The following is a 27,968-nucleotide window of genomic DNA, read 5'->3' as shown; positions in this document are numbered from 1 at the left end:
CAAGTTGAGAGGAAAGACTAAGTAAATGATCTTAATGATTTGCACTCACATGAAAATCATAATTTTTAGAAAATAGTGCTGTACTCAGACTATCTGTAAACATTTTGAAATTAAGTCATAATTATATTCTTTCTACAAAGAGTAAAACAAAATTGAACTCAATTTCCATCCATCTCAAATGGTTACAGACTCCCAATGGATAAGAGGATAAAACACTGGCTGTTTGTTGTGATTTTTAACAGTCACTCCCAGTGTATTTGGTCAGTAGTTCAGTAGATCATGCTGATCTCCTTAAACTGAGGTGCAGTTATTTCCTGAGGGCAAGAACAATAGCTGTAAGGAATTGGCACTCAGCTGTCTGAATTTACTTTTTAGCCACTTGAAAGTGACAAGAAATGCCTACAAAAGTTTACTAGCTCATGTTATTTCCGAGGATCAAAGAAGAAACAGAGAAGCATGGCATTTTCAATTCTGAGTGGTTTAAAAATGGGTGATAATAACTAACAATTACAGATCTTACTATGAGTTGTAAATTATAAGGGACTGTATCTTTAAAACAATAGCTTGCATTTATTAAGTGCCTTTTATATACCAGCTGCTGTTCTTTGACCTTTGCAATAAATAAATCATTTACTCTTCACATCCAACCTTATTACCGTTGCTGGGATCTGAGGCACAGAAAGGTTAAAAAACTTGTTAGTATCTAGAAAATCAGACTTGAACCCAGAGAGTTTAGCTCGGCGCTCCCTGGTTCACTAGCTTCTTAGGAAATTTTTGAATGGTACTGGGGTTGCTTTAATTGGTGTGATTGATTCTCTCTCACTTCGGATTTCCTAAACATAGTCATTGGCCAGTTTAGCCAGAGTAACAGTACCATTATTTTAAGCCTCCCTTTTTCTTTCTTCCACTGAAACTCTCAAGAGGCCTTTTGATTTCTTAGGTCTGTTGCCTTCAGAATGTTAGGTAAGTCAGAAGAGTTTTTTAGTTGCAACATTTTATTTCTTATTATTCATGTTTAACCATGACAAATAGTGCAAGAACTCATAAGGACATTTACTGATCTCCACATGGCTATTTCCCTTCTATGCTTAAGTTCTCTCTTCTATTACTTTCACTCATTGCCTAGAAAACTGCTTCCTTCTTTCATGTCAAATATACAAAAAATACTTAAGTATCTTTATATAATTTATAAATAAATTCCACAAACCCAGACACTATTGTGCATGCTGAAAGGAGCCTGGTATGACTGTCTCCTGAGAGGCCCTGCCAGAGCCTTACAAACACAGAGGCATGTGTTAGCTGCCAACAATTGGACTGTGCATGGGGTCCCTAATAGAGGAGTTAGAGAAGGGACTGAAGGAGTTGAAGGGGTTTGCAACACCTCAATGAGGGAACAACCTCATAGAAGCAAGGGGAGGGAGGATGTAAAAGGGTGTTTCTGGGAGGTAGGGAAACAGGGAAAGGGGATAACATTTGGAATGTAAACAAAGAAAATATCCAATTACAAACAAAACAAAACATGTGAGGTACATCTTTTCAAGTCAAGTCTGAATTATTTATTTAGTGAGACAATTTCTATTTGCATCTTTTTTTCATTTCTGTCACATAATTTCATTTTTATAGCCTAATATGTGCATGTGTATATGTATATATATGCATATACATGTGTGTGTATACATATAATACAATATATAAAATGTATGTATGTATGTATGCATGCATGTATGTATTTCCTCTCTATACCTCATTTGAGAGGCTTTTTAAAACTTTCTGCTTCCTCATTACTGTAACTACACTTTTGTTACATTTCTCAAGTGCCTCAGTGATGTCCTAAACTTGGACTACAGGATAACAGCTCAAGCACATATTCATTGTTCCTACAAATCAGAGGCTCATCAGGATTTCTAGGCTTTACTTCTTGCTGTAATGATGCCAGGAAACTTCACAAAATCTTTGTCCCAGAGTCCTATCTGATCATGCAATTTTCTATTTGCATACATTGTCCTCTTCTACTTGGACCACCCAATTACATGAAAGATGTTCATGGCTTAATAAAGTAAAAGATGTACTGAGCATCAGTGGTGTCCCTATAAGACCGCCTGTTTCTGTGTGCATTGTTCACATTCTTCCCTGCGGTACTCAGTGCTGCATGAATTTCAGCTTTATGGACTGTGAGGATTATCTAATTCCTTAGGCTTCAGCATAGGCTTCAGCAAGTATGTGATAATGTATACACTATATTTGGCACTCTAGTATTATATTTCATATACAGTTTCTTATTGTGTTATGAATAGTTATGAAAGAGGAAAAGAAAGAGAGAAAAGAGTAAAACATACACCATTGCCCTGCTCTGCTATGCCATTTGTCTTGTTGAAGGAACGTTATTATCTACCATGGTGACAAAACTAACACTTGAACATATGCAAAATGGTACTCAAGTTGTCCATTGAATTTTCATGGACTTCCAAGGTAATTTCCCCTCTAATAGCAGCAGTGGTAGCAAGAGAAGCAGCACAACCGCCACCACTGCCATAATCATCCTCACAATCACCATCATCATCCTGAGTACCACAACATTCCCTATCACTACCACCATTACCATCATCAACACTACCAATGCCATCAGCACCAAAAATCCCCATCACTATGACCATCACCATCATCATCACCACCATCACTACCATCAGCATTATGGTCATCATTATCATTACCTCCGGCACAATCACTACCATCACAGTTACCACCAACATCCACCTTATTGTCATCACCACTACCAACACTACCACCATTATCTTCATCAATATCACTATCAAAATCACCAAGACTAAAACAGTAGACTTTACCTATCCTAAAGACACATTTCATTTTAAGTTTTCTTTGTCCATGTGTCTACTCTTGTTAAAAATTTACTCAAAAGTGATGAACAATACACTTATCTACATGGTATAGAATACTCAGTTAGCCTGAACTATTCTTTCCTTACCTAGCACATGCAAGTTACTAGCTGAATCTTCAAGTTGGCTTTAAAAATATGTTAGAAAACTATAAGTCAATGAAACAAACAATCAAAAGACTTAAACGAGACTTGAAATGACATCACCACTCCTGGAAATTTCCTACAAATACCTCTGTAATCAAGTCTTAGTTACTATTCTTTACTTTCCCACAACTTTTGTGTATGATTTTGGCTTGCATGTCATTGATGAAGAATACATTATCTACAAGGTTATAGAAGAGTCAGGGTTAAATATAACTATTCTTTTCTTATGGTTTTGTGCTCTTTCCAAGGCTTGCCAGATGTATCATCATCTTAAGGCTTCACAGAAGTTATCACCCCATCACTCAGACTTTTAGATGAAATCTCTCTTCTTTGCATAAGCTAATCCAGTTTTTCAATCAGCAGTAGATAATCTGCTATGTGACTTCCTTGAACAATTTATCACTTTGTTATTTGATCACATTGTTCAATTACTGTCTATGGACCATGGAGTCTAGTTCTCATAGGAAAAACAAAACAAAACAAAACCCCTGCTTTTTCTTACTCATCACTGTGTTCCACTGTCCTAAAGGTTGTGAGGCATTAGGCAAATACTCTGCATCAATAAATAAACTAACTAACTAACTAACTAACTAACTAACTAACTAAGTAAAACTACCAAAATTGAAAATGTGATTTCTGATTTCAAATTAATATAAAAAACAAATGAATGAGCACTGGAGAACAACCTACCTTTAGTTCCTTCCTTTTCTGTGTCTGCTTGATTTCTATAGTCAGAGGGCCATGTGGTTCTCTTCTTCAACTATTCATTACTCTAGTTTGCATTAATAAAACAATTGAAGTAGAATTAAGATTATTTCTTTGTCTGATGGGTTTGTTGTTGTTTCATTTGGTTTGTTTGCTTTGCTATGGATCAAATCTAGGGTCGTACTAATGTTTTGGGACTGAGTTCCACTCCTAATCCAAAGACCCAAGCCTAGATTTTAAGAGGACTCAGGGCTTCCGTTTCTGTCTTGGAGTCACAGGTAGCAATGCTTATAGAATATTGTTATTGAAAAGACTTAAATGTTTTGTTACCATGAAGGGAAAGGACAGGAAGATAGGCAACATATCTAGATATTTCATCATGTCTCTTATGATGCTTATAGAACATTGTTATTGAAAAGGCTTAAATGTTTTGTTACAATGAAGGGAAAGACCAGGAAGATAGGCAACATATCTAGATATTTCATCATGTCTCTTATGATGCTTATAGAACATTGTTATTGAAAAGGCTTAAATGTTTTGTTACAATGAAGGGAAAGACCAGGAAGATAGGCAACATATCTAGATATTTCATCATGTCTCTTATGATGAAATCATTATAAGATCCTCATCCTATAAGTAACTCCAGACTATATGATACGGAATAAATAATTAACAAGTTGTAACTTAACTAAGGGAGTCTTGAAAAGTTATTGCTTTAAGCCACTAAATTTCAGTACAGTTTGTTTCTCAGCAAGAGATGGCTGAAATATACAGATGATATAACAATGGATCAGAAAGAAGTTAGGACAATAGGCACTAAGCCTGCTTGTTTCTGGTGGAAAATAACTCTTGCCTACTTACAAAGCCTTTGATAACTTACCACTCACTCCCAAAGCAGCCAAGGAAGCTCATAAGTCAATTAGGTATTGCTGTCCATTCACTACTGTAGTCCTATAACATAAGATTATTTTGAGGGCCATTTGCATAGTGATGCTTCAGCACAGCATTAAACTAGGAGAAGAAATGTCTGGTAAAAAGTGTCAACACTGAGGAAACAGCAGAGGTAGTCCTTGCAGATCTAATTTGAGCTGGAATGCCAACTCATGGAAATAGTCCAACAAATCTTCAAAGGATGGGCCATTAGAAACTAAACTGTATGAAATAAGCTGAGGAATAGGAAGTAGAATGGAAATCAGCATTGTGATGCAACAGACATCTGGAAAAAAACCAAACAAACAGGATGCTCTGACTATATTTTACCCAATGCTGTCATGGAGGAACAATACCCATGACTGTCCATGAAGGAAGATCTAAACCATTTCTCTTGTTCTGTACATATCTTCTAATATGTAGATCTATTTTTGTGAATTCTGAAGCTACTCAGCTATCAAAGACTTTCTTTGTGAATTTTTGAAGGATGGACTATTGACCATTTTTCTTTTTTGTTGTAAACAAGTATCTGAAACAAAGAAATGCAAAGAAGGGTGTTTATTTGGGCTTGAGGTTTGTGGGGATGTATCTGATCATGGAGGCAGGAAAGGAAGGGCATCTGGTCACACTTTATCCATAGTTAAGAAGCAGAGACCAAACAGGAGGTGAAGTGGTTCCATTTTAAGGCCTGTCCTTCCCTCATTACCTATGTCTCCCAGTGAGGTTCCTCTACTTCCTAAAGATCCCAGAACCTTTCTAAGCAGTGCCATTCACTTTGGGACCAGGTGAGCACACGAGACTTTGGAGGATATTTGACATCCAAACATCAGCAGACAGTATTTTAATTCAAAATCTTAAAAAACCTTCATACTCCAAAGGCTCTAAAAGATGGTCAATTGGGATCTCTAACCAACAGAGACCCTTTGTATTACCTTCTCCCCACACCTTGTATCTTATATCATGCTCTTTCTTCAGAATCTTCTTTGTGTGAACACATCACCTCTCCTTAGAGTTCAATTCTGACCTTTATAAAACTGGAGGAGTACCCTATTGTCAGCAAGCTACACTGTAAATTAAATAAATAGTGTTTTTTTAAACACTGTGGGGATAATAAGTATTGTTATTATTTGAAGGGTAATTTACTACTTTTGATTCACTTGTAATCACTTTATCAAAGTGTCATTCAGTAAGAACTATTTGATGCATCAAATGTCTTATAGGCCTTTTAAAAGAGATTTTCATTATCAAAATTGTTAAGAGGATTTACCAAATAGAACAGTTTGGCATCCAAAATGTTTCCAGTCATATAAGCATTAGACCATACCTTATGTACCTCCAAGCACATTGGGAACAAGCAAAGACCAGAATGTGAGTTCATCCCTGCATATGTATGTACAACAAAGAGTTCTAAGTAGTAACATGGTCAAATATTATTTTAGCCTTCCCTTGAACCTTTGCATCTCTGTGGCAATTTTAGTCATCTCATTCTTCGATTTAGAAAAACAGACAGAGTTTTAGATCATATTGAAAGACTGATGGGATGTAGATTGTTTCTTTAAAAAAGTAATCCTGATGACTCTTGAGTGATGATTTTTCTAGTTACCCTCTACTTAGAGCAGAGTGACTGAATAGTTAGCTTCCATGACCGGATATAGCCAATGAGAGGCAAGGGATCTTGATTTTTTTAAAATATACTATACCACTACATTCGAAAAGTTAAGTTTAATATTACTTATGGGTTAAATTATTTATGGGTTAAAGTATATAGTTCCTACCACCCACACTTTAGCTACTGGCTTAAACATATCAATTTTATTTATTTATGTTTGTTTATTTTATTTATGTTTGTTCAACCATACTCCAGGAATATCTGAGCACTCTGTGGAGAAGCATGGCCCCAGATGTAATCTGTTTAAAGGGCATTTTCAGGTAGCTTGTTACCTTTCCTCAGGGTTTTATGGTGATTAAAGGAAAAACCTCATCATATAAACACCTGCTTATTCCTTACCTATGTAAATTTAACACCCTCAAAACCCAAATTGGTATCCACTCTCAGCCACTCCATTAGCTTTAGTTTTGTTTTGAATCCCCTCAGTGCATGGATCTTTTTTGAAGCATGCCACAGACTGTGAGACATTATGAGCCCTGGCCTCAATCTCAACCCCAGCTTTTTAGTACTAGTAAATTCTCTAGTTTTAATTGCATTTTAAAAAATCATTATTCCTTTCTGCCATTTATTTTATTAAATACTTTATTTTCAGGACAAAGCTCTCAGCTCAAGTTCCTTTTTATAATACAGGAATTTTTGTTCTTCAAACAGACAAAGTATGGGGATAGAGAGTTCCTTTTGACTATTGTAAGGCCATGAGGAAGTGGCTTCATAATGTGAATAATGCTACACCACACTTCTTCTTGTATTCTCTATTTCCTAAGACTCTTTGTTGTTCAGGTGGGTCTTCCTTCTCAGTGTTGGAGTGGCATCTGCAGTTTGCAAGGTGATAAGCTTCTAGGCATGTATTTCCTCTTCACTTATCTGAAGTTCCTGCCTTTCTGTCTTTCTTTGTCCACCTATCATTCATAATGTTTCCAGAATAATGTTTCTCAGACATCATTAATTTTTTTTTGCCATTTTTATAATCAAACCATTAGATGACACCCCCATGGTCCACAATGATCAGCTTTCAGATTGTGCTTTATAGATACAATCTAACAACTGTTATCTGTTTTAATGCTATCAGATACAATTTTGTTTGGAGTAAACAATTATGAATAGAAAAAGGCTGAAGAAAACAGTGAATAAAATTCAAGTTTTATGACACAAACACAAGCACTCCAGCATCTTGCCCCTTGCCCCTACTCTGACATGGCAGCTGACCATCTACAGCCCATGTTTCCTATCTCCATTACATCTGATTGCTTGTGAACATCCAAACTATCCCTTTACCTACCTTGATATTTCTGCTTCTCTGAAAATCCTACAAAATACCTTTAAAAATCTTTTTCATTGTGCAAAGTCCATCCTAGGCATTTCTACTTGACATCTCATCATTTGGTATTGCTACTCTGGATTACAATTACAAAGAGATACGTTTTTCACAATACAACACTATTCAACACTACATCTACTTTTCCACACCACTCTGCTATTCACTGCTCTCTAAAAGAGAGAGTTGAGCCATAAAAAGATTATTTTTTTGTTGCACACACACATCTTTTATTCACTATAAAGTATAGCATCAAAAAGAATCCTGCTATTTTAAACTCTACTGAAGTGAGTATAATATTGTTGAAACCAACAAGATAGCAAGGAATGGAGAGCAAGGTTCTTAATTCCCATTGCTAACAACAGGCTTCCATGTGAGCTATGTTATCTACCACTGGTGAATAGTTTATCTTATTTGGCCGTTTTGTGTCATCTATAAAAGTAGGAAATTCCTTTCAGAAAAGCTGGTGTGCGTGTGTGTGTGTGTCACATAATTATTTTTATATTGTGTATTTTGAATAAGATAGTTTAACTGTGATTAGCAGAAAATTCATTAAAATATTCTCTAGAAATGGTAAGTTATGTTGTGTAAGCAGATGCTCAGGAGTGGGTAGACCTACTGTTTAATGAATGGGCCAGTCAACACCACCATCAAAGGTTCCGCTTTCTAGTCTTTTTTGTTATAGGCTTTTCAGGATTTTGAGAATCAACCTAGAACCCATGACCTTAAGATGGTTGTAGTAATCTGAAGATGAGCTTTGCACAAAGCTTTTTGTATACTTTTTCCTTGGAAAATATGGGAGTTTTAATTAGATGATATTTTAGCAGACTTTCCTAAATGACCACAGATAACTACTACACCTCAAGGCCTTTCTTATACCCTCCTGTGTAAATTGAAAATGATCATCAAAGATAATTGGGGTTGGTTATTATTGCTGTGCCAGCTTAGCAGTTTGTTGGACTCTTTAGAAGACAGTGGCCATAGTAATTTGGAACACAGCCAGTATCTTGTCAATGCAAAAGCATCAGAGTACAGCCAATAGAGCAAGTAACCAAGACCTCTTCTACCAGCCTTGTTTTTTTCTTCTCTCAACACCCAATTCTAGAGAATAAAACATTCTACTTTCTCAAGAAGGCAGTTTCTTTTATATTGACCCTTTATCTTCAGCCACTGTTGGTATCATTATATATTCTTCAGTATTCTGGTGAGGGCACACAATTTTCAATGCTTGTTTCATGACCAAAAAAAGAGGAAAAGACATGAGGGGCAAGTGGGTCAGTTTTCAGCCTCACTCTGCTCCTGTCCTACAGCCCCAAACTCCTTCCTGCTTAATTAAAACTGCAGGAGAACAGCATCACTGCAAGTCAGTTCAGCTTCCTGGATCGACAATGATGCTGATTCCACATTCATAATTAATTCTCCCCAGTGTTAAGAATGGAGCTTCGGCTGATTAAGGATTCTTGGTGGATTATTGCAGATGTCTGATTTGCTAGAACAACAGCAGCCATGCGGTGTCTTCTTGATCTACATAAACTTGAGATGCAGAAGATGAGAAGAGGCATTTTATGTTTTCCTCCAGAAATCTCACTTGACATTTAGCAAGGGACATTTGTTAGAATGTCAGTTTGATAAAACTGTTTGCAAGAGTCACTCAGAATTTGCTACTGAGCTATAACAATTGTTAAGAGCCATAATTACTCCAGGCAGGTTTAAGGGACAAAATATTATTAGAATACTTGGGCCAAACACCCCCAAGCAAGTAACCATGCTTCTTCTGTCTTCCAGTTGAATTAGTGTCTCCCTGACACACTCCAAATATTTTGGCAGCAAAGTTACCCACAGCCAAGAAGGCAAGTAGGAGTCAGTAATGTCTTTCCAAGTGATGAGCAGAAAGGTCTGCTGACATAGAACTGCATATAGAAAACAAATTTGGGGAATGGATTCTGCATGTCATGTCATGATAACCAATAATTATATAGCAAATAATAATGGCAATCAATTGGATTATGTTTACTATGAGCCTCTATCATGCTATATAAGCTTCTTATAGCAACATTTACCTCACAATTTCAATCCTATCAGGGAGGGGAAATAATTATCACCACTTACACATTAGGACACTGATATGCAGAAATGTTAGGCATATTACCAACCATCATAGTAGGGCTAGGCCTTCAAAATATTCATTTTATAACCCTATTCATACCTGCTGTATTTCATTACCTTCTTATGTGTCTGATGCTTGTATACTGTATTGTATAAATTGCATGGTACAAGCTATTCACTAATGTATGGAAATTTAGCAATAAGCTAAAACTTGTTGACAAATCTTTAACACAGTATAGGGCATTCAGTATTATGAGTAAAAACTATTCTGGTTAATTATTACCATGATCTCACACTTGGATGGGTATACCTATCAAGTTCTTAAGTGCAAATGGAGGAAGATACATACCGAATGAAAAGCTAAAAATAAGTAGAATCAAGAAATACTACAAAAGCCTGGATTTGAAAAGGGAAATTTTTGATAAAAGAAACAACACTGACCAAGTGAAGATGTGTTTTCCACTTTGGAGAAAGCCAATTAGGATAAATGCTTTTTTATTGTTAAGTCTTTGTTCATTCATTCATTCATTCATTCAAGCACAGAAAAAGTGTTTTTGAAATCAATTTTCAGTGGAGGCATTTATACAGCACTGTTTGTGGAAGGTGAAAAATGACACTTCTTTTTAAAGGCAACATTGAAGGGGAAATGACAGTCATGGAATTACACAGCTTAGAATACCATGGTACTCTGAGAGGCAAGATCTATTACTTCCTTGCAAGACTTCTTTTGAACTGCCTCACAGGCTTGTTGTGCCTCTATTTGTTGCATAGTATCTGGGAGACAGTTATGTTGCCCCAGATCACTTCGGAGAAATGTAGACATTCAAAAAGGGACTCCTGTGGATATCTTGAAAGATTTCAAGGAAAGTTGTCTCATTATTATTTCAAGGTTCTATTATTCCAAAATGCCTCCTCAAATGTTATCAAAAGGCTGCTCTTCAGACTTTCAGAACTGCTCTGCACATGAAGTGAGATGTTCTTGGAAAAGAACAGCAGTTTCTCCTTGCCACATACTACTGTCCCTCACATCCTTTGTGGCAACAGAATGCCTTTTTGGACTTGTTTTTTTCTAGTTGAGTCAAGCAAGGGCAAATCTTAGAGTGTCAAAAGGTGGAGGGGCTTTGTATATGAGTGTGGAATGACTGAGGAGGTACAGGCTTATAATTCTAGTGTTCGTAATTACTGTGAGATTGACGCCAGCCTTGGCTATGGAGTGAGATTCTATCTTGGAAAATGAAATATGATATATATATATATATATATATATATATATATATATATATACACACGCACACACACACACACACAAACACACACACACACAGAGAAAAAAGAGGGGTGCTGGAAATAGAATTAGCAAAGGAAGGCTAGATTAAGTAATATGTTAGAGGCAACACTAGAGTTGGAATGGAAATGGAGATGCAGGAATTGGATATTCAGAAAATCTTTAACCTATATTGCAGACTCTAAGCTAACCATGAGCCACAGAACCACCTTGCTATTCTTCCTCTGTATTAATTTATAAGTGTTTTAAGTGAGAAAAGCTTATATAGTTAGAAGTTAGAAGTCAGTGTGATGGTCACACAGTTTCATTGTATAATATTTAAAAGTCTATAACAGGCATATTTTAAAAATATTGACAAGGTTTACATCTCATCCTTTCTGGGTTGTATCACGTGTTTATGCTTGGCTGTTTCTTGCTGTCATAAAGTCAGTATAAACATAGTATTTTACCTTTTCAGCCAGGTCTCTTACAGCCTTTCATTATTAGCTAGCTTTCCAGCTGTACTAGTCTCCTCCTCTTCCTTCTCCTCTCCCCCTTCTTCTTCCTCTTCTTTTTATTTATTTTTTTTTGTCCAGATCCTGAGCAGAGAAAGCATTTTGAGAATGGCCTGGAGAGATGGCATTGCTGATTAAAGCATTTAACTAATTTCCCAGCACCTTTGTACAGAACTGTGTGTGACTTCAGGTGACCTGCTGCTCTCTCCTTGTCTCTGCTGGCACTGTATTCACACGTAACCCAGACACACACAGACACATAGACACACACACACATTTACAAACAAAATCAATCTTGAAATCTCCCAATCAAACACAATTTGGATGAATAAAGATATTTCAGAATATACATATATATTTCCTCATTACACATTTTTAGCTTTACCTTAAAGCCAGGACTGATTCATATTATTTCTTTTGAACTAAGTGTAAAACAATATTGGCCATATTAAATGCTTAGCTATACATTAAGTTTTTAACTAAAGATTTATAAAATGAATGGATATATACTACAAATTCTCTAACTTACACAGATATTTAAAATTTATGTAGTCTTTTACTTGTAAACTCTTTAAGTAATTTAATTTTAGACTCTGTATTATGTCTTTAATTTATTCCATATAATTTAATTTTTCTAATCACCCTATAGGGTAGAATTTATTGTTTCCACTTAACATATCAGAACCTAAGCACTATGAAACAATCATAGTATTAAGCCAAAAAACACAGGTATTTTTTAAATCCCCAAATACCTAAAGATATATTTGGTTTTTTTTCATAGTTGGAGTTATATTTTAATCACAATTATCTTATGTCTGTATAAGTTTACACTAATATTTAGATCACTTCTTTAGTCATAGAATATATATCCAGTCTTACATCTTATTATTTCTTTCAATGGCTGTCTTTAGAGAAGTTAATCATGAACCTTCTATTTAACATTACATGGTAATGTATAAAACCCTGTGATCCCATGTGTGCACATGTATGGATTCATACACATTTGCATGTTTTCAAATGTTTTTGCTTTTGTTATATCTGACAGTCAAATTCCAAACATATTCCCAAAGAAATTAATGCCTTTTGACTGGGAAAAACTGATCAGATTTTAGATATGCATTTCAAAATCTTGTAATTCTTAGAAAGTCTTGTTCTCTAATACAGCTTCATCAAACTTCCAGGTGGAATAATCTTTTGATATGTCCATGTGTGTATACAAGTGTGTGTATTGTGTGTGTGTGTGTGTTTGTGTGTGTGTGTGTGAGAGAGAGAGAGAGAGAAGAGAAAGAGAGAGAGAGAGAGAAGAGAGAGAAAGAGAGAGAGAGAGAGAGAGAGAGAGTTGGTCATAGATTACTAAATATCATCTATTGTCTTGTCATCTTCCTGTCTGTCTATCTATCTATCTATCTATCTATCTATCTATCTATCTATCTATCTATCTATCAATTATATATCTCATACCTATTTATCATCTATCTATCTATCTATCTTTCTATCTATCTATCTATCATCTAACCTATCATAAATCCTCTCTCAGACGCTAGCTCACGAATTTAGTAGGGCTAGCTAATCAAAGATGCCATGATTCTCCTGACTCCTCTTTCCCAGCCCTGTGATTAGAGGCATACACTATAGTAGATTTTCATATGGTTATTGAAGATCTGAACTATGGTCCTCAAGATGGCATAGCAAGCGCAGTACTAACTGCACCACCTTCTGAGATCAACATTAGATTTTTAAGATTAGATTGTGAGGGAAATGCAGATAAGTCTAATTAGAAATGTACATTTAGATTAGGTAGGTAATTTTCTAATAGAGTATAAGACATATAATCCAGCAAGTATATGTAGAACTTGCTGAAAATGATATATGTGATAAAACAACTACAGACCAAAAGGGAAAGATATGCAGTAGGGAATAGCAATATGTACAGTGTTCAGAAAGAGGACATGTGGGGCACTTATTTTATGCATATAAAACATTCATATTGAAGACTGACTTGCCTAGGGTTATTTGCTAGTACAGTTAGATAATTTGGGATTCAGGGAGCTGAATGATGTTGAAACCCAAACAGGATTTTCCATTTGATAGAAGCTGAAATCTTTTAGAGTTTGCTTATTAATTTCAAATTCTGGTCCTGAGAGACTGTGCTCATTTGCTGATTTGTAGATTTGCATGATTACCAGTCACAACTGAAAAAAATAAGCGAAGAGCTATGCCAAACTCTCACATAGTGGATTTCAGTAAGAAATTTGCTCCTTCAAGATACTTCTATCGGCGGATCAGTGCCGGGGTAGCAGGAGCTCGCAGGGTTGCCTGACACCCGCCAGCTACCCACGACCCCCGCCGCAGGATTTTGGGACTGCTGGTGAGTGGAACACAGCTTCTGCTCCAATCCAATTGCGCGGGACCTGAGACTGCATTAGTTAGGGAAGCAGAAACCGGCCTGAGTAGGGCCACAGGCCTCATCCAGCCTGATCAGCGCCAGGGTAGCGGGAGCGCAGGGTTGCCTGACACCCGCCAGCTACCCACGACCCCCGCCGCAGGATTTTGGGACTGCTGGTGAGTGGAACACAGCTTCTGCTCCAATCCAATTGCGCGGGACCTGAGACTGCATTAGTTAGGGAAGCAGAAACCGGCCTGAGTAGGGCCACAGGCCTCATCCAGCCGGATCAGTGCCGGGGTAGCAGGAGCTCGCAGGGTTGCCTGACACCCGCCAGCTACCCACGACCCCCGCCGCAGGATTTTGGGACTGCTGGTGAGTGGAACACAGCTTCTGCTCCAATCCAATTGCGCGGGACCTGAGACTGCATTAGTTAGGGAAGCAGAAACCGGCCTGAGTAGGGCCACAGGCCTCATCCAGCCGGATCAGTGCCGGGGTAGCAGGAGCTCGCAGGGTTGCCTGACACCCGCCAGCTACCCACGACCCCCGCCGCAGGATTTTGGGACTGCTGGTGAGTGGAACACAGCTTCTGCTCCAGTCCAATCACAGGGGACCTGAGACTGCTCTGGTTGGGGAGAGAGAAATCCGGCCTACATAGGGCCACAACCCTCTTCCGGTCAGAAAAGCACCTGGGCAGCTGGGAAGCAGGGTCGGCTGACACTCACCAGCTACCCACAACACCCGCCACAGGATCTTAAGACTTCTGGAGAGTGGAACACAGCTTCTGCTCCAATCCAATTGCACGCGGGACCAGAGACTGCATTAGTTAGGGAAGCAGAAAAACGGCCTGAGTAGGACCACAGGCCTCTTCCGGCTGGACCAGCACCGGGGTACCATCAGCTACCCACGACCCCCACCGCAGGATTTAGAGACTGCTGGTGAGTGGAACACAGCTTCTGCTCCAATCTTTAAACAGTGACAACGATAACAACTAACCCCAGAGATTACCAGATGGCGAAAGGTAAACGTAATAATCTTACTAACAGAAACCAAGACCACCCACCATCATCAGAACCCAGCAACCCCACTTCGCCCAGTCCAGGGCACCCCAACACACCAGAAAAGTTAGACACGGATTTAAAAGCATATCTCCTGATGATGATAGAGGACTTCAAGAAGGACGTTAATAACACACTTAAAGAAATGCAGGAAAACACTGCTAAACAGGCAGAAGACAATAAAGAGGGAGCACAAAAATCCCTTAAAGAATTTCAGGAGAACACTGCTAAAGAGTTACAAATCCTTAAAGAAAAACACGATAACATAATCAAACAGGTAGAAGTCCTTAATGAAAAACAGGAAAACACATCCAAACAGATGATGGAAATGAACAAAACCATACTAGACCTAAAAAGGGAAGTAGACACAATAAAGAAAACCCAAAATGAGGCAACACTGGAGATAGAAACCCTAGGAAAGAAATCTGGAACCATAGATACGAGCATCAGCAACAGAATACAAGAGATGGAAGAGAGAATCTCAGGTGCAGAAGATTCCATAGAGAACATCGGCACAACAATCAAGGAAAATGTAAAATGCAAAAAGATCCTAACTCAAAACATCCAAGAAATACAGGACGCAATGAGAAGACCAAACCTACGGATAATAGGAGTGGATGAGAATGAAGATTTTCAACTCAAAGGACCAGCAAACATCTTCAACAAAATTATAGAAGAAAACTTCCCAAATCTAAAGAAAGAGATGCCCATGAACATACAAGAAGCCTACAGAACTCCAAATAGACTGGACCAGAAAAGAAATACCTCCCGACACATTATAATCAGAGCAACAAATGCTCTAAATAAAGATAGAATACTAAAAGCAGTAAGAGAAAAAGGCCAAGTAACATATAAAGGCAAGCCTATCAGAATTACACCAGATTTTTCACCAGAGACTATGAAAGCCAGAAGATCCTGGACGGATGTTATACAGACACTAAAAGAACACAAATTCCAGCCCAGGCTACTATACCCAGCCAAACTCTCAATTAACATAGATGGAGAAACCAAAGTATTCCACGACAAAACCAAATTCACACATTATCTCTCCACGAATCCAGCCCTTCAAAGGATAATAACAGAAAAAAACCAATACAAGGACAGGAACCACGCCCTAGAAACAACAAGAAGGTAATCCCTCAACAAACCTAAAAGAAGACAGCCACAAGAACAAAATGCCATCTTTAACAACAAAAATAACAGGAAACAACAATTACTTTTCCTTAATATCTCTTAATATCAATGGACTCAACTCCCCGATAAAAAGACATAGACTAACAAACTGGCTACACAAACAAGACCCAACATTTTGCTGCTTACAGGAAACTCATCTCAGAGAAAAGGATAGACACTACCTCAGAATGAAAGGCTGGAAAACAATTTTCCAAGCAAATGGCATGAAGAAACAAGCTGGAGTAGCCATTCTAATATCTGATAAGATTGACTTCCAACCCAAAGTCATTAAAAAAGACAGGGAGGGACACTTCATACTCATCAAAGGTAAAATCCTCCAAGAGGAACTATCAATCCTGAATATCTATGCTCCAAATACAAAGGCAGCCACATTCATTAAAGAAACTTTAGTAAAGCTCAAAGCACACATTGCACCTCATACAATAATAGTGGGAGACTTCAACACACCACTTTCACCAATGGACAGATCATGGAAACAGAAACTAAACAGGGACACAGTGAAACTAACAGAAGTTATGAATCAAATGGATCTGGCAGATATCTACAGAACATTCTATCCTAAAACAAAAGGATATACCTTCTTCTCAGCACCTCATGGTACCTTCTCCAAAATTGACCACATAATTGGTCACAAAGCAGGCCTCAACAGATATAAAAATATTGAAATTGTCCCATGCATCCTATCAGATCACCATGGACTAAGGCTGATCTTCAATAACAGAATAAATAATAGAAAGCCAACCTTCACGTGGAAACTGAACAACACTCTTCTCAATGATACCTTGGTCAAGGAAGGAATAAAGAAAGAAATTAAGGACTTTTTAGAGTTCAATGAAAATGAAGCCACAACATACCCAAACTTATGGGACGCAATGAAAGCATTTCTAAGAGGAAAACTCATAGCTCTGAGTGCCTCCAAAAGGAAACTAGAGAGAGCACACATTAGCAGCTTGACAACACACCTAAAAGCACTAGAACAAAAGGAAGCAAATTCACCCAAGAGGAGTAGACGGCAGGAAATAATCAAACTCAGGGGTGAAATCAACCAAGTGGAAACAAGAAAAACTATTCAAAGAATCAACCAATCAAGGAGCTGGTTCTTTGAGAAAATCAACAAGATAGATAAACCCTTAGCCAGACTCACTAGAGGGCACAGGGAAAGCATCCTAATTAACAAAATCAGAAATGAAAAAGGAGACATAACAACAGATCCTGAAGACATCCAAAACACCATCAGATCCTTCTACCAAAGGCTATACTCAACAAAAATGGAGAACCTGGATGAAATGGAGAAGTTCCTAGACAGATACCAGGTACCAAAGTTGAATCAAGATCAGGTTAATGATCTAAACAGCCCAATATACCCCAAAGAAATAGAAGCAGTCATTAATAGTCTCCCAACTAAAAAAAGCCCAGGACCAGATGGGTTTAGTGCAGAGTTCTATCAGACCTTCAAAGAAGATCTAATCCCAGTTCTTCACAAACTATTCCACAAAATAGAAACAGAAGGTACTCTACCCAACTCATTCTATGAAGCCACAATTACTCTGATACCTAAACCACAAAAAGACCCAACAAAGATAGAAAACTTCAGACCAATATCCCTTATGAATATTGATGCAAAAATCCTCAATAAAGTTCTTGCTAACCGAATCCAAGAACACATCAAAACAATCATCCATCCTGACCAAGTAGGTTTCATCCCAGGGATGCAGGGATGGTTCAATATACGGAAATCCATCAACGTAATCCAGTATATAAACAAACTCAAAGACAAAAACCACATGGTCATCTCCTTAGATGCGGAAAAAGCATTTGACAAGATCCAACACCCATTCATGATAAAAGTCTTGGAAAGATCAGGAATTCAAGGCCCATACCTAAACATGATAAAAGCAATCTACAGCAAACCAGTAGCCAACATCAAAGTAAATGGTGAGAAGCTTGAAGCAATCCCTCTAAAATCAGGGACTAGACAAGGCTGTCCACTTTCTCCATACCTATTCAACATTGTACTTGAAGTCCTAGCCAGAGCAATTCGACAACAAAAGGAGATCAAAGGGATACAAATTGGAAAAGATGAAGTCAAAATATCACTTTTTGCAGATGATATGATAGTATATATAAGTGACCCTAAAAATTCCACCAGAGAACTCCTAAGCCTGATAAACAGCTTCGGTGAAGTAGCTGGATATAAAATTAACTCAAACAAATCAATGGCCTTTCTCTACACAAAGAATAAACAGGCTGAGAAAGAAATTAGGGAAACAACACCCTTCTCAATAGTCACAAATAATATAAAATATCTTGGCGTGACTCTAACTAAGGAAGTGAAAGATCTGTATAATAAAAACTTCAAGTCTCTGAAGAAAGAAATTATAGAAGATCTCAGAAGATGGAAAGATCTCCCATGCTCATGGATTGGCAGGATCAACATTGTAAAAATGGCTATCTTGCCAAAAGCAATCTACAGATTCAATGCAATCCCCATCAAAATTCCAAATCAATTCTTCAACGAATTAGAAAGTGCAATCTGCAAATTCATCTGGAATAACAAAAAACCTAGGATAGCAAAAACTCTTCTCAAGGATAAAAGAACCTCTGGTGGAATCACCATGCCGGACCTAAAGCTCTACTACAGAGCAATTGTGATAAAAACTGCATGGTACTGGTATAGTGACAGACAAATAGACCAATGGAATAGAATTGAAGACCCAGAAATGAACCCACACACCTATGGTCACTTGATCTTCGACAAGGGAGCTAAAAACATCCAGTGGAAGAAAGACAGCATTTTCAACAAATGGTGCTGGCACAACTGGTTGTTAACATGTAGAAGAATGCGAATTGATCCATTCCTATCTCCTTGTACTAAGGTCAAGTCTAAGTGGATCAAGGAACTTCACATAAAACCAGAGACACTGAAACTTATAGAGGAGAAAGTGGGGAAAAGCCTTGAAGATATGGGCACAGGGGAAAAATTCCTGAATAGAACAGTAATGGCTTGTGCTGTAAGATCGAGAATTGACAAGTGGGACCTCATGAAACTACAAAGCTTCTGCAAGGCTAAAGACACCATCAATAAGACAAAAAAACCACCAACAGATTGGGAAAGGATCTTCACCTATCCTAAATCAGATAAGGGACTAATATCCAATATATATAAAGAACTCAAGAAGGTGGACTCCAGAAAGTCAAATAACCCCATTAAAAAATGGGGCTCAGAACTGAACAAAGAATTCTCACCTGAGGAATACCGAATGGCAGAGAAGCACCTGAAAAAATGTTCAACATCCTTAATCATCAGGGAAATGCAAATCAAAACAACCCTGAGATTTCACCTCACACCAGTCAGAATGGCTAAGATCAAAAATTCAGGTGACAGCAGATGCTGGCGAGGATGTGGAGAAAGAGGAACACTCCTCCATTGTTGGTGGGATTGCAAGCTTGTACAACCACTCTGGAAATCAGTCTGGCGGTTCCTCAGAAAATTGGACATAGTACTACCGGAGGATCCAGCAATACCTCTCCTGGGCATATATCCAGAAGATGTCCCAACCGGTAAAAAGGACACATGCTCCACTATGTTCATAGCAGCCCTATTTATAATAGCCAGAAGCTGGAAAGAACCCAGATGTCCCTCAACAGAGGAATGGATACAGAAATTATGGTACATTTACACAATGGAGTACTACTCAGCTATTAAAAAGAATGAATTTATGAAATTCCTAGCCAAATGGATGGACCTGGAGGGCATCATCTTGAGTGAAGTAACACAATCACAAAAGAACTCACACAATATGTATTCATTGATAAGTGGATATTAGCCCAAAACTTAGGATACCCAAGATATAAGATACAATTTGATAAACGCATGAAACTCAAGAAGAATGAAGACCAAAGTGTGGACACTGTGCACCTTCTTAGAATTGGGAACAAAACACCCAGGGAAGGAGTTACAGAGACAAAGTTCGTAGCTGTGATGAAAGGATGGACCATTTAGAGACTGCTGTATCCAGGGATCCGTCCCATAATCAGCTTCTAAACGCTGACACCATTGCATACACTAGCAAGATTTTGCTGAAAGGACCCAAATATAGCTGTCTCTTGTGAGATGATGCCGGGGCCTAGCAAACACAGGAGTGGATGTTCACAGTCAGCTATTGGATGTATCACAGGGCTCCCAATGGAGAAGCTAGAGAAAGTACCCAAGGAGCTAAAGGGATCTGCAACCCTATTGTTGGAACAACATAATGTACTAACCAGAACCCTGGAGCTCTTGTCTCTAGCTGCATATGTATCGAAAGATGGCCTAGTCGGCCATCAATGCAAAGAGAGGCCCATTGGACTTGCAAACTTTATACGCCCCAATATAGGGGAATGCCAGGGCCAAAAGAATGGGAATGGGTGGGTAGGGAAGTGGGGGGCGCTATGGGGGACTTTTGGGATAGTATTGGAAATGTAATTGAGGAAAATATGTAATAAAATAAATAAATAAATAAAAAAAAAAAAGAAAAAAAAAAAAAGATACTTCTATCGTTATAAGGATAGAACACATGTCACATACAAAATTTAGGCACCTCTCTGTTCCTAGGTCTAGGCTTGTACAGGAGACAGTCCTTTGTGTTTTCCAAAGAAGGGACTTTGACTCAGGCTGAAGCCCTGCATTATTCACTCTGAGTTTTAAGGCCAAAACTTAGATTTTTTTTCATAAGCCAGTACTGAAACCTTCCATAGAATCCTGAAGCATAACCCACCGTTTCTGCCTTTTATTCTTCATATAGATATTAGGAATATGACAATATTCCCTATGATGGTCATAGTGGTAAAAACAGTCAAATATTGACAGCATTTCATTATTTTTTCTAATAGCTGTGCTCTTTAATTACCATGTCCTGCTAGATAGACATTTATTCAGCTTCAGTGACCTATTTCTATTTTAATTCACTGTTGGTATTCTCTAAGGAAATGACAATATGCCTTCCATCTGGAATTACAAGTCCTTCCTTTATTTTTGTTGGAAAAAAGCTGTGCACTTGACAACCTCTTAAGTTTGGCTCATCACTCCAATGTTGTGCTGCAGGAAATGGAAAACATCAGAGGCTAAAGCATCTTAAATATCAACAGGGAGGTGTGAGTTGTTTTTTAAAGAAAAGGAATGTTAACTTATCAGAAAAGTGCTATAATATATTTAGGTAGGTATTAATAGGAATTAATACTTACATATTTTTTAAACTTATATTTTTTGAACAATCTTTTTTAGAGAGTCACTGCATTTTCACAATGAGGTAGTGTGGCTTCTAACCAGGAGACTATTGTTTTACTAATGTGAGAACTTGAAGGGAAGGGAAGTCTTTGCATGTTGCACAATTAGCACCACATGCAAGTAGTAAATTTTATCTTGTTTTCTTTGATGCTGTTGTGCTTGATTTGTGTTATATCAAAAGGAAGGGAGGTCAGTGATGGGGAAAGCAGAAGAGTTAAGCTAAATCAGCATGGGGTTTTATAAAATTGCTCTTTTGACCCATGTTTCTTCGATTTGTCTTTATGATTACTAGAAGTAATCAGGATAAATAAAATGTGTTAGTCAGACCAACTTCATAAGCTTTACTGTCAGGGAAGAATACTAAAAGCAACATAATTTTTGGTAAAAAAAAAAAAGGTGGCTATGGTATTTAGGGCAGGCAGAATTATTTGTGCTAATCCTTCTGTTTATTTTTCTTCTTCTTGAAGACTTTGTAGAATCCCCACCCCCCACCCCCAAATGACACATGTACCAAAACAAACTAAAACCAAGCCAAACAACCAAACAACAGAATTACTCATTTCTCTTTAAGGGGTATGGCCTTTCATGATCAAAGAAATAATACAACGTAACAGCCGTAGGGAAAGTTCTTCAAGGGTTGTGGCTTGTGGTATATTATCCATGATCCAATGGACAGCTTCACACCCAGGCATAGACAGGCAGCTCTGATTAAACTAAGGGTTAGAAGGTTATTTTGTTGGTTTGTTTGTTTGGTTTGGTTTGGTTTTTAAAAGGAAAGGATATGAAGTTGGTAAGGCTTTTCTAGAAGTTAGGGGTGAAAACCTTGGTAGAGATCCTCAAAATACTTCATACACATGAATGACATTCTCAACAAATTGATAAATTTCAAATAATAGTACTAAGAATCTAGTGAATGCCCCTGCTTGCTCCCCATTGAAGACCACAAAGCTTAGATGATGAAAATCCGAGACCCAGAATCATGCAAGCAATGTGGAATGGAGAAGAAAAGGGTTGGGGCATGAGGTTCTCTGGTAACAGTTACTGCATTTCTGATGGGAGAGGGGAGAGTTTAGACAAATGACTTTCCTCATCCTTACTCTCAAGCACTAAGGGACCTTGAGAACACTTTCTTTAACTTTCCTTCCTCCTCAAACATTAGTAGTTCAACTGAAGGCCATATAAGTGCTCATTGAAACATATATATTATGAGTTTGTAAACACTCATAAAGTCACTGAATTACATAACTGCGGGGAATTTAGAGATCACTCTGAAGGTTTTCTTGACATTGAACGATTATAAGATCTCATAAAAAAATTCCAACATCTAAAACAAATTAAATTGTTGCTGATCTCCTGAGCCTGAAGGGAGACTCAAAGCTTTTACTCGTCCTCTTCTGGGATGCCCTGTGCCCTCAGAATATACTTAGAAAACCCTGGTTCTAATCCAAACAGCCGAGTTCACACTGAAGAGGCTCAATCCATAAATAGATTGAATCATTTTCTCAAGCTTTGCAGTGAATTAGTGGTTAAACTTCAATAAGGATGTAAATCCTCTTCCTTCTAACTTCGAACACTTTATAATTCATCACAGTCTTTGCTCAGTCATTCTGGGACTCTTCTTTGTAAATCAGGTTGCTATGAAGAGAGAAACCAGAGACCATTGCTCATTTATTCACTCATGGAACTAATCATCTTTGCTTTAGCTGATATCATCTCCCTATAACTGTCTGACACTCACAGAATGTATTTGCCTTCATAGGGTTTATGAAAAGCATGGCAGAAGAAAAGAATCAGCATGCAGGAAGTTGACATTTGATTTACATTCCTTAAATGCTTCAAGCCTCACTTCTTTCTGCATTAAGTCTCGCTGATTATTTGTGGGCAACTTGTTTTCCTGTGAACAACTTCTGCATAGAAATCATGGCTAGAGATGCATCCCCAGCAGATGCACTGTACATGGAAAAAAGACTGTCTAAATAGGCTACTTTTTCAAGTTTTAATTGGTCTAATTACTTCATGTTTGTAAAGTGTTTTGAAGAGGAAAGGTGCTATATTAGTGTTTCTTGTTATTATTTTAGTTCCCTTGGCAGCACTTACTAGGATCTTCAATTGCGTTTCTTGAAGTAACCTAATAATCAAATTGCCAGTGAAGATTTATTCTTTCTTTCTTCTCCACCCCCCCCCCCCAGGAACATTGTTTAAACAGGAGGAAAACTGGGAGACTAATGACATATAATGTAATCTTTTCTTTGGTTAACTCTGTTCCCATCATCATTCCAGAATTAAGGAAGGATGGGATTTATACTCCATCATTACTTTTAGAATAAATGTTCTAAAGGGTTGAACCCTAGCTATCTCAGAGACCATTGCTGGCCAGTATAATGTTCTGCTTTGAATCTTTTTTTTTTTTAAAGACTAAGGCTTCTGCCAGAACCTGCAGAAAGTAAGACAATCTTGTAGACAAGCTGAAAAAGCAAGGTCATCTCCCTTTCAGCTCGGTTCTTCCTGTGGGAGGTGGGAGAGGATGTACAGACAGACATCTGCACTGGTTAGAAATCTGCACAGATTCACTATCCTAGGGAGCTGTCTTCTTTCTTGTAATGCTGGACTTTCTTTTCTTCATATATAAAATGAAGCTTAATTTCTTCCCATATCATCTGTCTGCTTTTTCATAAAAAGTTTGATTTTCATGAGGATATTTTCAAATCCTCTTTCTCATAGCCAATGTTTTTGTGCCTTTTCAGGTTCTTGGTATCTCATTGCAAGCCTTGAACTAATGGCTCAAATAGACTAAAAATTAGCAAAAGAAGCAATGGTCTACACAGAAATGTATTGACCACCACCTCTAGCTAACTGAGAAGGAAAAAGAGAGTTGATAAGAGGGAGGGAAAGAGAGGAAGAGGGAAAGGGAGGGGAGGAGGGAGAGGGAGGAGCAAGAGGAAAGGGACTAGGGGAGGAGGGAGAAGAAAGAAATCATTTCTAAAGTTCACTCATAGAAAGCAGTTTGTTTTTATTGCAAATTCAACCCAAAGCCAGTTCAGGCCATATCATTTCATCTTGCTTCATTTCAGCAAATGTTTGAGGACAAGTCTGACTAGAAATGCATTGTGTCAGAGGACTGCAAAGAGGAATAAAGTGGTTCCAACAGTTAAAGCAGGTAAATGTGCAGCATGTTGTTGGAAAATACCAAGTTGCCAAGAGATGACTAGATTTATTTTAAGAAAAGGAATGTGGGTACAGTGTGTGTACAGGTGAGGAAGGATGGCAAGGATATTGCTTGGAAAGTATATATATATATATATATATATATATATATATATCCCAAAAGAATATATATATCTATATCTATATCTCCAAAATGAAGGAAAGTTCCATGGTGCTAAACCATTTCCTATACATATAGGACTCATTCTTTCCCCCTTTTTAATAGACATAGTTTATTTTCCCATACAATATATTATGAATTCAATTTTCCTTCCCTCTTCTACTCCTAGTTCTTCCCCACTTTCTTTCCCATAGATCTCTACTCCCCCTTTGTCTCTTATTAGAGCAGAATAGTGTTCTAGGAGAAAGCAACAAAACATAATAAAATATAATAAGGTAAAACAAAAAATTATATCAAAGTTGGTCAACACAAGACAAATGAAAAATAAAAGAGCCGCAAGAGTAGGCCCAAGAGTAAAAGAACCACTGATTTGACATATTCTGGAGTCCCATAGAAGTATTAAAATGAAAGCTATAGTATATATACAGAGAACGGTGTATTCTAGTTCCTCTTACACTTACATCTGCAGTCTTTCTTCTATCCCCATTCCTTCCCTCCCCCTGCTCCTGGTTCTTCATATAAACTCCACTCCTGCACTCACTTCCTTTTGCTTTGCTTTCTCTTGCGTTTAGCCAGAACTGTCTACTGGAGCCAGATGGGCTCCTTCTCCAGTGAGCACACAACTAAAGACAAAGACTCTACCTTCGCTAGAATTGTTTAGAAGCATTGGTTCACCTGTGCGTTTAGGGCCCATGACTTACAGCTGACAGGACAAGTCTTGTGAGGGCCTTTGCTAGCAGCTGGTGTTGACCTGGGATGGTGATGAAATGGTTTTGCCATGCCATATAGATATTTCTCAACCATTAGTTCTATCTTCCAGCATTTACATTTTCTTCCCTCATGTTCTGTAATGTTTCTTGAGCCTTAAATGATGTAATACAGTAGTCTGATTTTGGATGAGCCACCATGAATTCCTGAATAGCCAACTTTTGGTTGAAAATAGCAGCATCTCTGATTATAGCTGTGACAGAGGACCTCTCACCCCTTTTGTTTGTTTGTTTATTATTACCCATCCAGTCTTTATGATCTAGAAACATATTTCCCAGACTTGCACAGGCAAATCATCTCTTTAAAGGTCCTTCACCCTTTGGTATACTCAGTTGATAATTTGTAGTCTTTCTCCTTTGGGGATATTATATTTGGATGGCTAATAAGGAGGCCTTTGCCTACAAGATTGCCATTAGATATTCACATAGTGCTTTTCGGAGAATGCATGTTCAGGAGATTAATTACTGTCTAGTCTAGGTCTTTTACTTATTCAAAGATTGAAAATGATGACATTAAGATCTGGAGAATTGGATCAGTGGTTAAGAGCACTGTTCATTCTTTCAGAAGACTAAGGTCTAATTCTCTGTACCCAAATGGTGGGTTATAAACATCTGTAGTTTCAGAAATAATAGTTCTGAAATTCTCTCTGTCCCATTTAGGTACTGAACTCATATGGTATACAGACATACATTCAGGAAAAATACAAATATAAAATAATTTTTAAAAAACATACAGATTTTACAATGATATAAAAGTTTAACATAAATTATCAATTTTATTACATAAACAACAAAACTAAATCACCCTAATAAGCATTATTTCTTAAAATTTGAAATAACAATAATATAATCTATCTAGTATTTTCTATTCACTAACCTACAAGGAAAACATGGTCCTAATATTTAATGATTCCTTTAAGATTGAACATATGTCCAACCAGCTCTCAGAATTCAAATTCCACACTTGCAAAGTAAGAGTGTGACCTCACTAGATCAGAAATACCTCCTGCCACTTTGTATAAGAAGAAGACAGGTGTATAAGGAGCAAATAGGGACTGTATGTGTAACACAGTGAATGTTATAGAGTATGTAGCCAGAAGAGATTCTTTGTGAAAACATTCCAATTTTCAAATTATAAAACATCATGTTATTGAAAAATGCACTCTTGAGTGTGTCTTCTGATTGCATCATTGAGGCTGTTTACTTAAACTGTGCACTTGCTTTGAGTTCAATAATTAGAGAACAATGACCTGTATTTTAAAGTCATACAAAAGGGAGCAGCATGGCTTGTCACAGTCTGCAGATAAATTTTTGTTGTTGTTGTTGTTTCACAGTCGGTCACCATCATAAGTGTCAAACTCACTTCTCATTGACACATGTCTTATAAATGATAAAGACATGTGTTAATTATATAGAACATCGGGAAAGTCAAGCAATTCTGAAAGGCTTTCTTTCTTTCTTTTAACAAGATTGTTAAGAATAATGCTTTTCTTAGGGTTCTCATGTTTGGCTTCCTATGTGAACCCCATTAAAGCCCAACAGTTAAAAACTATTAGATAGTCTTGCTGCCACTGAGCTTTTGAAACATGGAGAATAAATGAAGCATTGCTAAGGCTCTGATTTGCCCAGTGCAAAATGGTTATTTCAATTGTTAATATCTGGTTATGCCAAGGAAAAACAGAATGAAAGAATGCATGTAGTGTCTTTGGCCTTTCATTAAGTAAGCACTGAACATGAATTCTTCTCATATTTATCACACATCGTAAATTATTCTCTTTTCTTAGAGCTGTCCTAACATATTAATGATTTTACTTGGTGAAGCTTAGGTTTTGCAAATATCTTGCAATTTAATTGGTAGCTGAGATGTTTCACTCACTTTAAAGGAAAATATAATGACCCAGAAATGTCATTAATTAGAAAAGCAGTGTATTTTGTTCCACCTTCTAAGAAGGATCCTGAGCTTCTGAGCTAATATCAGTGAGTGCATATCATGTGTGTTCTTTTGTGATTGGGTTACCTCACTTAGGATGATATCCTTCAGACCCATCCATCACTTAGGATGATATCCTCCAGATCCATCATTTGTCTAAGAATTTTGTAAATTCATTGTTTTAATAGCTGCATAATACTCGATTGTGTAAATGTACCACATTTCCTATATCCATTCCTCTGTTGAGAGACATCTGGGTTCTTTCCAGCTTCTGGTTATTATAAATAAGGCTGCTATGATCATAGTGGAGAATGTGTCCTTATTACATGTTGGAGCATCTTCTGGGTATAGGAATGGCATTTCTGGATCTTCTGGTAGAACTATGTCCAATTTTCTGAGGAACCACCAAGCTGATTTCTAGAGTGGTTGTACCAGCTTGCAGTTCCATCAGCAATGGAAGAGTGCTCCTCTTTCTCCACATGCTTGCCAGCATCTGCTGTT

At 37.6% G+C, this 27,968-nt stretch overlaps 1 protein-coding gene across 1 annotated transcript in view; it reads left to right on the top strand.

Moving 5' to 3' along the window:
* Lrrc4c (leucine rich repeat containing 4C) overlaps nucleotides 1-27,968 on the top strand; it is a 1,324,975-nt gene that overhangs the window by 20,376 nt on the left and 1,276,631 nt on the right. The gene's annotated exons all lie outside the window — the stretch shown is intronic.

This window comes from Mus caroli, unplaced genomic scaffold (assembly GCF_978045245.1).
Source record: "Mus caroli unplaced genomic scaffold, Mus_caroli_1 scaffold_2, whole genome shotgun sequence".
NCBI classification, from domain to species: Eukaryota; Metazoa; Chordata; class Mammalia; order Rodentia; family Muridae; genus Mus; species Mus caroli.
This window is presented reverse-complemented; position numbering and strand designations above follow the sequence as displayed.